Source organism: Marmota flaviventris, chromosome 16 (genome assembly GCF_047511675.1).
Source record: "Marmota flaviventris isolate mMarFla1 chromosome 16, mMarFla1.hap1, whole genome shotgun sequence".
In the NCBI taxonomy this organism is placed as follows: domain Eukaryota; kingdom Metazoa; phylum Chordata; class Mammalia; order Rodentia; family Sciuridae; genus Marmota; species Marmota flaviventris.
Window position 1 is genome coordinate 71,867,418 of NC_092513.1, and position 12,760 is coordinate 71,880,177.

The following is a 12,760-nucleotide window of genomic DNA, read 5'->3' on the forward strand; positions in this document are numbered from 1 at the left end:
ATGTGAGTGTGTCACTCAGAGAATTTATACCAACATTCCCAAGTGAGGAAGTCTCAGGAACAATCATAATGGTAAGAACTGCAAAAATAAGAACAATCCATTCACTAGTGAAGGCTCCACGTGGGTAGGGTCTTCTCGGAAGTAACTGTGACATGTGACCATGGCAGGAGTTTGTCAGGTAGTGACAGGCCATCATAGGCATGTGGAAGCAGAGGTGCTATGCCTGGAACTTGGAAGGTGCAGGTTGCTCCGTTAAATTGCATTTTTAAAAACTTTAGAGATTGAAGACAAGTTACTAGGGAATCTGGTTGGTTACCAAGTGAACCCGAATCAACCCTATGGGGGATATTCTGAATCCTATGGCTGGAGGTCTTCCTTCTCCTCTCTTACTCCCCTTTCTCTCCTCCCTTCCTCCTGTTTTCCCTCCTCCCCTCCCTTCCTTCCTCTTCCCTTCCTTCCTTCCTTGATTTCTACTCCCACAATAAGGGCGTAACAGAATCTCTGATGTGAGAGTTTTAAAGGGCTCCTGTGATTGGGAATAAGAGCATCACTTGGATTCTTTTGTATCTGCATCCAGCTAAGTGGCTCTCACTTGAAAGTGTGCTGTACAGACAGGAACCCACCATTACCATCATTTCCCCTGCTTTTTAAAAACTGCAGTTTAATCACAATGTTAGCTAAGCCCATGGTGGTGATGGGGAGGAGGCGTGGAGAACATTTAGGAACCAGAAAAACGTTTCTTCCATGAAATAGAAGAAAAAAAAATTTTTTTTCCTTATCTTTCTCTAGGCAATTTTCTTATCTTTATAGTTTATGACCATTTGAAAATGATGACAAAATATTATTTATTCAGGTTCTCATTCTCCTCACTCAGATAAGACTTGGCTGTGTCTCGTGGATAGACTGCCTGGGCTGCAGGATGGGCTCTGTATGGTGCAGAATCCAGACCCTAGGCCCTGGAGGGACATGTCTCTCTACCTGCCCCTGTGCCCGTCCCTATCTGTGACTATCGGGAGTCTAGCTGGGTCCTCAAATGGGGTGGGGGGTTGCTGGGCCTTTGGGCTGCGAGTTGCTGATTTTTTTCCTATCACCTGTGTTTCTCTTCTTCCTGGCTTTAAAAAAATCATTGGAACCTGAGGTCTGAAAATGATTGAGGACACAAATAAGAATATATAACACATCCACAAAAAAGTGTAAATAAAATATGACTTATAATTCCTTAGCGGGGTATCTATGATGTCAAATTGATCATAAACAGAAGCCTGGGAAAAAAAGTTATTATTTTTTTATGACTGAAGTTCAGAACCTGAAATACATATACAAGCAGCAATTCACACGGGCATAAAACTAATCTTCAAAAATATGAAAACCCACCGAACAGCATGCTTTTTCCATCACTTGTAGATTTTCGTCAACGCCGAATGTGTGAGAAGGATTTAGCAGAGATAAAAAGTGCCCACCTTCTTCTTTTCTGAGGGTCACTGACGAGTGTGTTTCCATCTCGTCTCACAATTCTGTGAGGTCTCCCATTAGCTGATGATGGCTGTCCTCACCTGATGTGGTGACTCCAGGACGTTTACCCAGAGCCACTGCAGGTATGAGATCTTCTTTCTCCCATCGCTGCATTGGAGGAAAGATTTCCAACATGGCTGCCTCCAGACACTTGGGTTTGAAAGTCTCTTTGGCCTAGGCTCCAGGCATCAAGAAACAGGATGGAAAGGAAGGGCCAGAGCCCAGATGCAAGCTGCCCTTGGTCTGTGCCACACAAGCAGAGGGTGAGTCTGGGTGCCGCCATCTGTAGACCTTGGCCCCGACCCAAACACGCCATTTGTAATTTGTAGTGAGATTACAGAAAGTCAACATAATAAGCGATCTCAGGAAGGAGGATTATTTCTTGAAGGTCATGATTCATTCCCTACAGTTTTTCTGTTCCTAAAATAGAAGAATTTACATAAAAGCCTCCCAATAGCTTTTCTTCTTCAGGCAAAACCACTTTCTGCCAGATAAACCCAACCTCTGCTTGATTTCAAGTTCCCTGGCTCAGGTTATTCCTAGTTGGTAGCTGTGCTTAGCAGTTTGGAGTTACAGGAAGGAGCCCAGCACCAGGGGCCCTGCAGGTGCACAGGGAGCTCTGGGCTTGGGCACAGCCCTCCCTCAATCATCAATTCAGAACCAGTAGGGCTGCCTTGGCTTAGAAGCACAGATCCCCAGTCCCCGGGGGAAGTTAGGAGGTTGGCCAATAGTAAGGGGGAGGCCAAGATATGAGGAAGGGTGGAGACACCTAATGGGAATCATGGGGAAGGGCAACCAATTAGTCTTCCTGGTCCTGAATGTGGTCTTTGGCACATTCTGAATATCTTCCACTGAAATGTGGGGTGCTCACTGGCTATTGGTGAAATTTTGAAGCTTAAAAATAATACTTTCACCCCGGCTCATAGCAGCATTATTCACCAAAGCCAAAATGAGTTGGAAACAACTTATTTCCATCTACAGATGAATTGATAAAATGTGGTACATGGGCACCTTGGGATATTATTCAGTCTTGGAAAGAAAGAAGTCCTAACACACGGGGAGGACTGTGAAGACATTCTGCCAGGAGAAAGAGACCGGTCACAAAGGACATGCATCCCACGACTCCAGGTGTGTGAGTGTTTGTCAGCTTTCCATTGCTGTAACAAATACCTGAGATGTTCACTTGGAGAAAAGGATTATTTTGGCTTATGGATTTGGAGGCTTCAGATCATGACTCATTGGCCTGTTGCTTTGGCCTGTGGCCAGGAAGCTCAGCATGGCAGAAGTCGAGCAAACCCTGCTCACCCTGAGGTGGGGATGTGAAAGGACAAGAGGAAGAGACCAGGTCTTGCAGGAAGCTTCTGGGCTCCCCCCCAGACCTCCCACTTGGCCCTCCCTCTTAGAGGTTCCACCACCTCCCAGGGCCTCCAATCTGAGGATCAAGTCTTAAGGCATGGGTCTTCAAGGGACACCCCAAACTCAAGCCACAGCCCTGAGTTGCTAGACAAGCCAGGTTCACAGGGACAGGAAGCAGAATGGCACCTTCCAGAGGCTGAGGAAAGAGCAGATGTTGAGTGGGAATTCAGCAGGTACAGACTTCAGCTGGGGAAGATGAAGATGTTCTGGAGATGGACCATGGTGATGCTGGTGCGACAGTGTGAATATACTTCACTCCAGGGAACAGGGCAGTTAAAAATGATTAAATGGCAAATTTTATGTATATTTTATTGCAATAACTTTTTTAAAGTAAAAACTGAAAAAGCTTTCTGGTCTGCAGATTTTGAAGTTGGGTAACTTTCTTAGCTACCATGAGGCTCAGTCTCCTTGTCTGTTACGTGTGGACCATGACTTCCTCCCTGCTGTACGGATTAAATGAGGTGATGCATGTAAAATTCACAGCAACGTTCCAGGCACACAGGAGGGACTTGATAATTTTCCCCCCTCTGGATCAGGCTTTGAGGTCAGCAGTATGGTTAGATTCCTGCTCTTCTACACACTGACACATCTGTAGTTTTCTCACCATAGCCTTTCTACCTTAAAGCAATGCTTTCATTAGGATTTTTCATTAGAAGTAAAATAAAACTCCATCCTTAAAGAGATTTTTTACTCTCCAGCAAACTTTTATTCTGCATATTAAAAAGTATTTTCCATTTTTAATTTCCAGCTAGGCATGTCTGCAGTCAGACCTCTAAGCACAGGAAGTCTCTCTTCTGTCCTTTTGGGCTCAAGGGCAGGAAGAGGACTCTCCCTTGTGGAATTGGTCTCCAACTCCCAGGCATCAAAACTGCCCTCTCCGTCTCTCAGAGAAGTTTTGTTCAGGTGATGACTCTGGAGGGGCTTGAAAAATATTGAATTTTCCCTGTTGCCAAAGGGAAAGGACATTTCCCTCTATCCTTTTCCTTATTGAGATAATTTTCTCTTGCGAATCTTTCCTGTGTCCTTTTTTGATAGGTGTATGTTTTATGCTTTTGTTTTTTTAAACTTCTTTCTTTTTTGTGCTCTGGGTTTGTCTGAGGCCGAGTCTCCTCCTCCTCTCCTCCCTCTTCTTTTGCTTGCTTGTTATTTTGGTATGATTTCCAAACTAGAGAAAAGTTGTGACAACACCACAAGCATCTCCTGCATATGACTTTTACTCAGTTCAATTTGTTGTTTACATCTTGACCTACTTTTTTCAAATCATTTTTTATGTCTCTACATATTTTTTGAGTCACTTGAGAATTCGTTTGCAGCTATGATGCCCCTTGACTATAACAGTAATAATATAATATGCCTTTTTCTGACGTTTTCTAAGGAGATGTCCTTTTTCCTAGGCATTTATGCCTTTATTTGTCCTTTTATTTATGTCAGGTTTATATCACTATGAACTCATAGTTCCTTATCTTATTCCATGAATCACATTCTATTACTCCCACTATCATTATTTATAGTCCCAAATTTGGCCATTGGGAGCCTTTTATTCTGGCTCTTGGGTCCTTTTAATAGATCATTGTCCTTTTTGAGGATATTTTCATACTTTCTGGTAAACAAGATGTCTGGGCTTATCTTGAAACTTGCCTGCCCAAGGCTTTAAATTTTCCCTAGGGACCCTTGGTTCATTTTAGAGAACTGCACTTATAAACAAAGGTCTAGCATTAATCATCCTCATTCTACTGGCTTGCTGTATATTCTAGACTTTCTCAGGAAAACAAAATTAGGAAATATGAGTGTGTATGTGTATGCATATAACATACACATTTACCTCTATTTTTCTTCTTAATATATCACTTACCTGTTTAGGTATATCTCTACCTACCTACCTACCTACCATCATCTTTCTAGAAGATCATAGTTGTACTGATATCTCCACTTCCAGTCCAATACCACAGCTATAATTTACTATTTACTGTTTTTATATTTGCAACTTCTTTTTTCAATGGTGAGGATTCTGGGGTGCACTGCCATCAATATATTTATTTTGTCATTGCAGAAACTTAGTATACCCAGCAAGTAATATGAGAATTTCTTTCCACGCCACTGTGAGAAGCAAACCTACTAACTGTTGTTCAGTATTTTTTAAAAAATATTTATTTTTTAGTTGTAGTTGAATACACTATCTTTAATTACTTTATTTATTTTTATGTGGTGCTGAGGATGGAACCCAGGGCCTCGCCCGTGCTAGGAGAGTGCTCTACCACTGGGCCTCAACCCCAGTCCCTGTTGTTCAATATTTTTTACAGCTGTTTTTAAGGTACAATTCACATACAATGAAATGTTAAAACTTACTCACTTGTGTCTTTGTTCCCTTTCCAACCCAACCTTCCTCCTTAGTATGTTCATCTGTGTAGGAATTCATCAAGTTCAGTCATTGAGTACTTTCCCTTCTGTGTCTGTCTTTTTTCACCAAGAATAAAGTCTGTAAATTCATCCCTTTTGGTGTACAATGGTTTATTACTATTTTATTGCTGAGTAGTGTTTTATTCTACCACAATTTGTCTCCCGTTAAACATTTAAGTTGTCTGCAGTTTATGTTATTATGAAGAAAGCTGCTGAATTTTTTGTACAAGTCTTAACTTTCTTGAATAAATACATGAGTGGAACTAGTGGGTCACAGTGCAGGGGCATGCTGAGTTTCAAAGGAAACTGACAGAATTTTTCCAAAGGGATTATATCAGCCAAGTCTGAGAGTTCTGGTTGTTCCAAGTTTTTATTAACATTTGGTGATGTCAGGCATTTTTATTTTAATTATTCTAGTAAGAATGTAATGGAGAGGCCTTCCCAGTACCCACTGTGCCCCCCTGTGCCTGTGCAGAGAGAGGCACCACACACTGGGAGTCCTTATTCATCAAAGTGAGGCTCCACAGCCCAACATCAGGGTACATATAGGCTTGAGGATGCTGCTGTTAAGAAACTGAGATATTGTGACTTCTAACAAGGGACAACAATGAGGACCTGGTAAGATGTCACCAAGGTCCCTGTGGCCTGGCTGCACCAGAGGTATCTCTACTAGGGGTGCTAACAGTTATCCTGTTGCGGAGGTAACAGGAAATCTTACATGGGGTTGCCTCTCTCTTGTTTCTCCTACTAACAGCAACTTCTTATGATTACCCTCTCACTAGTCATATAATCTAATACCTCCATATTCTCACATCTTACCTCATAAACATCTCAGCCAACCCCCCAGGCCTTCTTCTACCATCAGAAACTGTAAACCATTATGCAAACCTATTGACTATATGGTAGATGATAACCAAACTCATAATTTCTGATTATAGTGACTGTAAATGTAAAAATAGAAGCTAACCAATCTGTGGCTGCTCACTTGGAAGACAGGAACTCAGACAATGAAGACAAAATATACAATCTTGAAGATAAACTTGACCTCACAGTGAAGATGGTGAGAAACCATGAACAGAACATCCAAGAACTATGGGATACCATCAAAAGACCAAATTTAAGATTTATTGGGGTAGAGGAAGGTTCAGAGATTCAAGCCAAAGGAATGCACAATCTTTTCAATGAAATAATATCAGAAAACTTCCCAAGCATGAAATATGAATTGGAAAATCAAATACAAGAGAACTATAGGACACCAAATGTACAAAATTAAAATAAATCTACACCAAGACACATTATAATGAAAATGCCTAGAATAAGGATAAAATTTTAAAGGCCACAAGAGAGAAAAATCAGATTACATATAAGGGAAGACCAATTCGAATCTCAGCAGATTTTTCAACCCAGACCTTCAAAGCCAGGAGATCCTGGAAAAACATATACTAAGCTCTGAAAGAAAAGGGATGCCAACCAAGCATCTTATATCCAGCAAAATTAAGCTTCATATTTGATGATGAAATAAAAACCTTCCATGATAAAGAAAAGCTAAAAGAATTTAGAGCAAGAAAGCCTGCACTGCAGAACATCCTTAGCAAATTATTTCATGAGAAGGAAATGAAAAACAACAGTGAAAATATACAAAGGGAAGAACTATAATAAAGGAAAAGCTAACCAAAGGAGAAACTAAGTTGTTGAGAGCCACAGCCGAAGGGGCCCCAGCAAACTTCCAGCTGCCAGCAAACTTTCAGCTGCCGGCTGATGATTGGCTCACAGCGGCCCCAGCAACATCTAGCTGATTGGCTCCTCTGCGGTGATGCTCATTGGACTGTTTCCCTGCCCTTTCAGACCACGGAGCTGCTCATTGGGGGACTTTTTTGGCTCCGCCCACGTGACCCAGCCAATCGGCCTCAAGAGCAGGAGAATTGTGGGAGGTGGAGAGAAGCTTGTGTGGGAGAGAGAGGCTTGTGGAAAGTCGGTGGTGGCAGTTGAGGCTCTGAGGGTTTTTCCTGAGAGGCTGTTTTGTTTGGCGTGTGTGGTTCTAAAAATAAAGTTAGTTTCTTTTGACAAGTGGCTCCTGATTGTGCCCAGCCAGACTGCGGCACTAAGTCAAGTTAAATACCAAAAATAAATAAAAATGACTGGAAATACAAATCATATCTCAATAATAAACACAAATGTTAATGGTTTAAACTCACCAATCAAAAGTCATAGACTGGCAGATTGGATTAAAAAGAAAGACTCATCTCATAGGAAAAGACGTCCACAGTCTGAAGGTGAAAGGTTGGGATAAAATATACCATTCACATGGTCTGCATAAACAAGCAGGGGTTTCCATCCTCATATCCAATAAAGTAGACTTCAAACCAAAGTTAATCAAAAGGGATAAAGATGGACATTTTATACTGCTTAAGAGAACTCTACATCAATAAGTCATAGCAGTTATAAATATATGTTCCCCAAGCAATGGAGCATCTATATTTATCAATCAAACTCTTCTCAAGTTCAAGAGTCAAAGAGACCACAACACAATAAATAATGTTGGGTGACTTTAACATCTCTTTCACCACTGGATAGATCTTCCAAACAAAAGCTAAACAAAGAAATTATATAACTCAATAATACAATCAATAACTTAGATTAACTGACATATATAGATATATTATAAATGGCGAATACATTTTCTTTTCAGCAGCACAAGAATCCTTCTCTAAAATAGACCATATATTATGCCACAAAGCAACTCTTACCAAATATAAAAAAAGTAGAGATATTAACTTGCATTCTATCAGACCACAATGGAATGAAATTAGAAATCAATGATAAAATATAAAAGCTACTCCAACACCTGGAGACTAAATAATATGCTATTGAATGAACAATGGGTTGCAAAAGACATCAAGGAGGAGATTAAAAAATTTTTAGAGATGAATGAGAACACTGATACAACATATTGAAATCTCTGGGACACTATGAAGGCAGTTCTAAGAGGAAAGTTCATTGCAAGGAGTTCATTCTTTCAAAGAAGAAAAAGTCAACAAATAAATGACCTCAAAGCCCTAGAAAAAGAAGTACAAATCAACCCTAAAAACAGTAGAAGTCAGGAAATAATTAAAATAAGGGCTGAAATTAATGAAACAAAATAAATAATTGAAAAGTTGACAAAACAAAAGTTGGTTCTTTGAAAAAATAAAATTGATAAACCATTATCCATCTAATGAAGAGAAGGAGAGAGAAAACTCAAATTACTAACATCCGTGATGAAAAAGGAAATATCATGATGAACACTACAGAAATACAGAAGATAATTAGAAATATTTTGAAAACTTGTAGTCCAATAAAATAGAAATATCGAAGGCATTGACCAATTTCTAGAGGCATATGATATGCCCAAGCTAAATGAGGATGATATATGCAATTTAAACAGGTCAATTTCCAGCAAGGAAATAGAGGGCACCATCAGAAGCCTACCAACCAAGAAAAGCCCAGGACCAGATGGATAACAGCTGAGTTCTACAAGACCTTTAAAGAATAACTAATACCAATACTCTTCAAATTATTTCATGAAATAGAAAAAGAGGGAGCACTTCCAAACACATTCTATGAGCCCAGTTTCACCCAGGTTCCAAAACTAGACAAAGACACATCAAAAAAAGAAAACTTCAGACCAATATCTCTAATGAATATAGATGCAACAATTCTCAATAAAATTCTGGCAAATCAAATTCAAAAACATGTCAAGAAGATAGTACACATGATCAAGTAGTTCATCCCAGGGATGCAAGGTTGGTTCAACATATGGAAATCAATAAATGTAATTTATCACATCAATAGACTCAATTATAAAAATCATATGACCATCTTAATAGATGCAGAGAAAGCATTTGACAAAATACAGCACCTCTTTATGTTCAAAACACTAGAAAAACTTGGGATATTAGGAACATATCTCAAGATTTAAAAGCTATCTATGCTAAGGACATGGCCATAGGAAGGATGGAGGAATGAGTTAGACACCATTACCCTAAGTACGTGTATGAAGTCACAAATGGTGTGAAAATACTTTGTGTACAACCAGTGACTTGAAAAATTGTGCTTTATGTGTGTAATATGAAATGAACTGCATTCTGCCATCATATATAATGAATTAGAATGTAATTTAAGAATGTAATGGAATCTCATTGTGAATATCATTTAAATGTCTAAGATAGTGATGCTCAACGCTTTTTATTTTTATGTTGATTTGTAAGAATTCTTCATAAATTTTGGGCATAATTCTTTGTTAAATGTAGGTTTTACAGATATTTTCTCCACCAAGACTCCAAGACTCAAGAACTCATGCCAATTCAATAATTCATTCCCTTTACAATTAGCTAAAAACCAAACACCAAGGGGAAAGGAAATTAGAGATGTGTAGAAAAACAAAACCTAGTAAATCTTTTATTTTTATTTTCTTTATTTCTTATTTTTCTTTATTGGTTTTATTTTTAAATACATGACAATGGAATGCATCATAATTCTTATTACACATATAGAACAATTTTTCATATCTCGGTTTGTATATAAAGTATGTTCACACCTATTCATGTCTTCATACATGTACTTTGGATAATGATGTCCATCACATTCCTCCATCATTGCTAACCCCCTGCCCCCTTCTTTTCCCTCCCACCCCTCTGCCCTATCTAGAGTTCATCAATTCCTCCATGTTCCCTCTCCCTACCCAACTATGAGTCAGTCACTTTATATCAGAGAAAACATTCACCATTTTTTTTCTTTTTTTGGAATTGGCTAACTTCACTTAGCATTATCTTCTCTACCACCATCCATTTGCCTGAAAATGCCATGACTTTATTCTCTTTAATTGATGAGTAATATTCCATTGTGTATATATGCCACATTTTTTAGTCCATTCATCTACTGAAGGACATCTAGATTGGTTCCACAGTTTAGCTATTGTGAATTGTGCTCTTATAAACATTGATGTGGCTGTGTCCCTGTAGTATGCTGTTTTTAATTCCTTTGTGTATAGTCTGAGGAGAGGGATAGATGGGTCAAATGGTGGTTCCATTGCAAGTTTTCCAAGGAAACTCCGTACCACTCTCCATATTGGCTGCACCAATTTGCAGTCCCACCAGCAATGTATGAGTGTACTTTTTCCCCACATCCTCACCAACACTTATTGTTGTTTGTCTTCATAATAGCTGCCATTCTGACTGGAGTGAGATGATATCTTAGAGTAGTTTTGATTTGCATTTCTCTGATTGCTAGAGATGATGAGCATTTTTTCATATATTTGTTGATTGATTGTACATCATTTTCTGAGAAGTGTCTCTTTGGGTTCTTGGCCCATTTATTGATTGGGTTATTTGTTTTTTTGGTATTTAGCTTTTTGAGTTCTTTATATACCCTGGAGATTAGTGCTCTATCTGATGTGTGAAGGGTAAAGATTTGCTCATTTAGGCTCTCTATTCACCTCACAGATTGTTCTTTTGCTAAGAAGAAACTTTTTAGTTTGAATCCATCCCATTTATTGATTCTTGATTTTAATTCTTGTGCCACAGGAGTCTTATTAAGGAAGTTGGGGCTTAATACCACACGATGAAGATTAGGGCCTACTTTTTCTTCTATTTGACGCAGGGACTCTGGTTTTATTCCTAAGTCCTTGATCCATTTTGAGTTGAGTTTTGTGCATGGTAAGAGATAGGGATTTAATTTCATTTTGTTGCATATGGATTTCCAGTTTTCCCAGCACCATTTGTTGAAGATGCTATCTTTTCTCCAATGTACATTTTTTACACCTTTGTCTAATATAAGATAATTGTAACTTTGTGGGTTAGTCTCTGTGTCTTCTGTTCTGTACCATTAGTCTACAAGTCTCTTTTGGTGCCAATATCATGCTGTTTTTGTTACTATTGCTCTGCAGTGTAGTTTAAGGTCTGGTATAGTGAGTGATGCCACCTGCTTCATTCTTCCTGCTAAGGATTGCTTTAGCTATTCTGGGTCTCTTATTTTTCCAGATGAATTTCATGATGGCTTTTTCTATTTCTATTTCTATGATGAATGCCATTGAGATTTTGATCAGAATTGTATTAAATCTATATAGTGCTTTTGGTAATATGGTCATTTTGATAATATTAATTCTTCCTATCCATGAGCAAGGTAGATCTTTCCATCTTCTAAGGTCTTCTTTGATTTCTCCCTTTAGGGTTTTGTAGTTTTCTTTCTTTCTTTCTTTTTTTTTTAATAAGAAAAAGCTTTTATTTTACCTTCCATTTTTCTTTTTCTTTTTTTATTAGTTGTTCAAAACATTACAAAGCTCTTGACATATCATATTTCATACGTTTGATTCAAGTGGGTTATGAACTCCCATTTTTACTCCGCATACAAATTGCAGAAACACATTGGTTACACATCCACGTTTCTACATACTGCCATACTAGTGTCGGTTGTATTCTGCTGCCTTTCCTATCCTCTACTATCGGTTTTGTAGATTTCATCCTATAGATCTTTCACCTCTTTTGTTGATTTCCAAGTATTTTATTGTATTTTTTGAAGCTATTGTAAATGGGGTAGTTTTCCTCATTTCTCTGTCACTGATATAGAGAAATGCCTTTGATTTATGGGTGTTGATTTTAAACCTGCTACTTTGCTGAATTTGTTTACCAGTTCTAGAAGTTTTCTAGTGAGGCTTTTTGGGTCTTCTAGGTATGGAATCATATTGTCAGCAAATAGTGCTAATTTAAGTTTTTTTTCCTATATATATCCCTTTAATTTCTTTCATCTGTCTAATTGCTCTGGTCAGTGTTTCAAGGACTATGTTAAATAGAATTGGTGAGAGAGGGCATCCCAAAATTGTTCCAATTTTTAGAGGGAATGCTTTCAGTTTTCCTCCATTTAGAATGATGTTGGCCTGGGGCTTAGTGAAGACAGCCTTTACGATGTTGAGATATGTTCCTATTCCTAGTAAGTCTTTTTGAAGGAATGCACACTGTGTGATGGTTTGGCTATGAGGTGTGCCCCAGATCTTTCATGTTAATGCAGGAATATGCAGAAGAGATGATATGATTCCATTAGGAGAGCTGGTACCTCCTCAGTCCACACTAATTAGAATGGACTAACTGGGAGGTGACTAGGCAGGTGGGGTGTGGCTGGAGGAGGTGGGGTCCTGGGGGTGTGCCCTGGGAGGGTGCATCTTCCCTGGGGTCCCCACCCTCTCTGTCTCTGCTTCCTGGAGGCCATAATTTGAGCAGCTTTCCACTGCCTTACTGGTCCTCCATGATGTTCTTCTCCACCCAGGCTCAGAGCAATGGTTGGCTGACCTTGAACTGAACTGCTGAAACCATGAGCCAAATTAAAGTTTCTCTTCTCTGAGTTGTTCTAGTTGAATATTTTGGCCACAGTGACAACTGACTAATACACACTGTGTTCTCTCTAG

At 39.0% G+C, this 12,760-nt stretch overlaps 1 long non-coding RNA gene across 2 annotated transcripts in view; it reads left to right on the forward strand.

Moving 5' to 3' along the window:
• LOC139702151 (uncharacterized) overlaps nt 1-12,760 on the forward strand; it is a 158,735-nt gene that overhangs the window by 5,511 nt on the left and 140,464 nt on the right. The window lies entirely within an intron of this gene.